This window comes from Notothenia coriiceps, unplaced genomic scaffold (genome assembly GCF_000735185.1).
Source record: "Notothenia coriiceps isolate Sejong01 unplaced genomic scaffold, NC01 NC01_scaffold00033693, whole genome shotgun sequence".
NCBI classification, from domain to species: domain Eukaryota; kingdom Metazoa; phylum Chordata; class Actinopteri; order Perciformes; family Nototheniidae; genus Notothenia; species Notothenia coriiceps.
In genome coordinates this window covers 345,858-350,857 of record NW_011366394.1, presented here as the reverse complement: position 1 = coordinate 350,857, position 5,000 = coordinate 345,858, and the positions used below count along the sequence as shown (strand labels likewise).

The window sequence follows — 5,000 nt, the reverse complement described above, 5'->3', positions numbered from 1 at the left end:
CAACCGGAGATCTGCAGGTCCGAGTGGACGAGCCTGGGCCAGACTCTCTCCCTGCACAGGTAGGACTATCACCTTCATGCTGTATCACATCTGGCTCTATTCGGAGCTCCCCAATTCTTCCTGATCCAATATTCCATTTTCAAGAGCCATATGTTGGCAAGTACTGTTTGGCACCACTGTTCAGTTCTTGGTGACAAAATTCAATTTACTGAGAGCTTGCAAAAGCATATTATTCTAATCTTTGTGTGAAATGCTTATAAGATTTGTAATACAACTTTCCAAAGGATTATTTCTGCTTCTTATTTGACAGGCTTTTTTGAAAGTTTTAAAATAAGAGAACAATGAAATAAGAAAAGGCAAAGCACCCCCTCTATTCTTTTGTTCTTAAGACATTAGAGGCATGCACTGATGAAAAACATACCCAACTTGGTGATTTTGAGAGCTGACTAAGTGTTTCATTAGAAGTTATTTAAAGATAAATTTCAGCAGTGCGACTAGCGCCAGACATTCAATAAACTATTTGCAGCTTGGAAGGCTTCTGTGCCAAGGATGAAATGACATGGGTGAAGATATGAAAAGAAAAAACCCCTTCAAACAAGCAATGAATGGCTGTATTCATTACATTTAGGTTGCACCTTGTTCAAGATCAGCATTAAAGGGACTGCTAAAGTACTTTTTGTTTGGAAGTTGTGGAAGTTGTGGAAGTTGTGCCAAGTTCCTGGACGGTCACTGCATGCTGGAGTTGATGAATCGTGGATAAATTATGCAGCAAAGGAAACATTCAATGGCTAATTTTAGATGCCCCATCGCTGCTTTTGTTATGTAACTGGCTGGTGGTCGCATGCACCATAACTGAAAAACACACACACAGGCATTCAGTTCCCTGAGAAGCTCCACTTTTGCCAGATTGTGGGGTTAATTTAACCTCTTGGATCCAAACTCTGGATAATCACGCCCTCCTCATGACTCTTGTTTATTATGAATACATCGTGAACTTTAATCTTTTTGCACGGATTGACCACACCAAAACTTGAAGTGCTGTAAAGCTTCATGCAGAGTTTGCGTGTTCTGCGGGTCTATAGCCTATGTGTGTGAGCGTTGCTATAATGTCCATCTGCACATGGAGTTAAAATCCAGACTGTGTGGTTTCCCTCTGGAATCCTGCACAACAACAAAAAAATACGGGGGGGAAAGAGAAAAAGCTTGACTTGCAAGTTTACTCTGATTACAAAGTGCGAGAGTCCCTTTTGCTTCAATTTCTGCTGTTTCAGCTTGCCGCAGTTAGGTTTAAGTGGAACACTTTGTAGTAGGAGGAAGGAGAGTGAGAGAAGGAGTGTGTGTGTGTGTGTGTGTGTGTGTGTGTGTGTGTGTGTGTGTGTGTGTGTGTGTGTGTGTGTGTTTGTGTGTGTGTGTTAGGGTTAGGGTTAACTGCAGATGTGTCTGGCACCAATACAAAGCCTTGTAGCTGGTTGGTTAGCGGAGACAGTGTGCATGTTTTTGTGTTTGTGTGTGTGAACTCTGTTGAACATCTCATGACAGTTTTGGTTCTCCCTCATTTTAATGAAGCAGTTTGCAAAGCACTCGAGGTTTTTGATAGAAAAGCATAAAAATAACGAGAGTAAAATATGACATAAAGTAAAAAATACATGTAGTAAAATGGCCCGAAATGTATAAACCTGACACATTTGGGCTCTACAGTAACCCCGTTTTTATGATGCAGCTGAGGTTTTCATAGTTCGCCGTTTCAGAACATGATTAGACCAAGCCAAGAAACACGGGGGAGACCACACTGATGCCTGCATAACGTCAGCTGAAAACTGGCCGGTTGTCACAAGCACACACACGGGAGTATGGACTCTGACACGCGTGTGTACATGGGATGGTGACCTCTTCCAAGGGTTGAAGCTGCTATTCTTGTAGTTTGGATTCCAGAGAATGGGAGAAAAGCACCACCTCCGACCCTCTCTGAAAAAAATCAAAGTGTCATTTACTAAGCTTTTTCCCCTCTCTGCTCTCCTTTCCTGCAGACCTGATTGCGTCTGGTTTCAATTAGGCTCTCAGGGGTGTGTGAGGCATTTCTCTGTCGCTTGTTCTCCCCACAGTTCGTCTGTCTGTGTCGATTCATCCTCCTCTATACTTGTGGTTAGACTTTTCCCCTCTTCTTCTCTTTACATTCTCACAGACTGTGCTGTCATTCTTTCCTTGTGTTCCTTCTCTTTGTTACAGCTGGATGTATGTTAACATGGTAACAAGCCTCAGACCTGTGGGCATGCATGCACACCCACACAAAGGGAACCAAAGACAAATAAAGTCAGGAAAGCTTTCTGGGAGGTTGGCTCGCAGAGGAAGAAACCCTTACCTTTTAGCTTTCTCCATCTCACCCTCCAACTCTGTCTCTGTAATGAACTGCCTCACTGACTGACTCTCTGAATTGTTAGCATTCTTCTACTAGTAGCTAAGCTTCGTTCTTGTTTTTGAAGCCTCTCCTGCTTGTTCTCGCTCCCCCTCTTTAACACAGTGGCCCCTTGTGTTTCTGAACTGTTTCCTCAGGAGGTCTGACCTTCTTCCATCCCAAGTTGCCAGTCCAACGTTACTTGCGCATGGAGAGCCTCTACAGGCAGCCATTGCAGGTAGCTATTTGTATGACTTGCTCACTCCCCAGTCTGAGATAAGGTTGCAAATTGTCATTTAAAAGCGATTTTATAAGATACGCAAGGAAATGGCTACACAGTAAGATCAAAACAATGAGCTGAAAGGAACTTAAATGCACCGTAAAGCCTAGGGGATTTACAGTGTGCTGTTTCTTTGTTGTTCCTAATGGGGGGGCCACTTTCATACTTCGCTTGTTGTGTGAGGTTTCCCTCCGTCGTTTGTTTGATATACAATTATTTATTGGAGCAGTTTCAAGCCATGTGTTTTGGCTCGATTATGTAATGCCCCTGTATTGTGTCTTTAGGACAGTTCATCTTTTGGTGCAAGCCTGCCAAGCTCAACCTAGTTCAGGTTTTGAGTTCACACCGATAGGAACCAGTCATTGAAGTTACAATGACTGCATTTTTGGTAGTTCCAGAGTTCCACAAATGATATGACACTATGACACTATATTAATATATTTGATCTCTCTATATTATCAGGACAAAAGGCCCTTCAAGAAGAAAGGCCTATCTTGGAAAATGGTTCCCAATCGAGTGGAAATCCCATGCTAGCTTAGCTTCTGCCGTGAATGTTGTCTTTAGGGCTTCCCTTGTGTTCACTTTCTCCTTGAGGGGTTATTTTCATTCTAAGTTGTGGTTTTCAAATAAGTGTGCTTCCTCCATCTGTATTTCTCTTAATGTCTTGCAATGTTTTCTCCCACCCCCTCTTCCTGGTGGGTTGGGATGGTGTTAGAGGCCAACTGTCTTTGTTTCCATCGGTCTGCAGAGACCAAATGAACCATTTGAGCACACAGACAGTTCTGAAAACATACACAGACAGGGCTTTCCTTTGTAATGTATCTCACTGTGTACATCTGCATAAACATACAGTTTTATGTGTGTGCCATCTGGAAGTTAACTCCGCTTCATTCACACTCATAACATCCGCCAGGGAGGGTATGTTTTCGGTTTTGGATTGTTGTTCTTCTGCAGGACTCCGGAAAGCTAACGCTCCTAACTTGGTGGAAGGGTGTAGAAAGGGTCAAGGAAGAACTCACTGAAGTTTGGAGCAGATCCGGATCAAGGGCCAGACACACGTTGTTTTTCAATCATTAAAAAGACATTGACAGAAGTCTGCTTTCGATGAATAGTTAGCCTTATTATTTGTGCTTTGATCCTTGGTCCTTTGGCAAAGCGGTGTTTGTAACTTCCTCTTGCCTTGGCCAATGTCACCACTCGCATCCTGCCAAACAACCGGGTTTAATTTACTTCTTTCTGGAACACTACCCTGCATTATGTGTATGAAATGTATGTGGTGTTCTACTGTAAATCTTAAACTAACGCCATTAAGAGGAGTTCAAAATACAACATTGTGTAAAGACTGCGAGAAAATAAGTAGTTTAATTTCAAAATAAGGTGCAGTGAAACTTGTAAAGCAGGAGACACATGAAGTTCAGTTGGAGATAAGTTTTCTTTCCATGCACAATTTTGCCCAAAACAAATTCCCCACAGGGTAACACCTAAGCATTTATTCAGTGCTCTGTTATGATAGAGAGCACACTTAAGCTGAGTACTTGCTATCCCGTAAGTGTCTAAAAGACTGACTCGTAAATTGTTTTGGTTTGAAAAGATTTAACACAAATTCCCACATTGAATATTCCACTTGCTCAGCACTTTCAGATACAAAGAACAGTAAGAGTGTGTTTGGTGCACGCCAGTAATTCCATCTCTATCATAGCTGATGGCATTGTCATACACACACTACAGTTTTGTCTGATAGGGTTTACTTGCTGCACTGATTGTGGTCTCTCTATGAAATCCACCTGACGTGGAGCCAGTCATTCAAAAGAAAAACATACATTTTCTCATAATTAGCAGCACCCAATATAAGAGCCAAACAACATACTGTTAACAGACTCACCCTGAGGCTTTTACTCTTAGCATCAATAAACTGTGAACAGACTGAGAAACCTCTCAGCCAAATACAGCACTACATAAAGTGCTGAAGGCTAGACTAAGATTGATGAGATGACCACTTGTTAGAACGGGGTACAAAAATACTGGACTCAAATGCAACGACTGTGGTACTCTCCTCTCTGGTGTCCGCTGGGTCTCTGGACATATGAAGCACACTGAAACAAAACGAACTGGCACAAGACAAAGGGAGACAAGGACTATTTAAACATGAGGGAATTGGGAACAGGTGGAAACAATCAGGGGCGGGGCAGATGCTGACGATGGCGGGAAAACACCCAAAGTGAGGAAGTAACAAGGTCTGAAAAGAAAGACAAGAGGTAAGTACAAAATAAAACAGGAAATGGGAAAACGAGACATGACATGAAACATGGGGACTTGACTAGAGATGAC

At 42.4% G+C, this 5,000-nt stretch overlaps 1 protein-coding gene across 1 annotated transcript in view; it reads left to right on the top strand.

Moving 5' to 3' along the window:
• Positions 1-5,000, top strand: part of LOC104961710 (leucine-rich repeat-containing protein 17-like) — a 22,830-nt gene that overhangs the window by 181 nt on the left and 17,649 nt on the right. The window contains exon 1 of the mRNA XM_010790043.1: positions 1-59. This exon is cut by the window's left edge and continues 181 nt beyond it. The gene's annotated coding sequence lies outside the window, so the exon portion shown is untranslated. The remainder of the gene's footprint in view (positions 60-5,000) is intronic.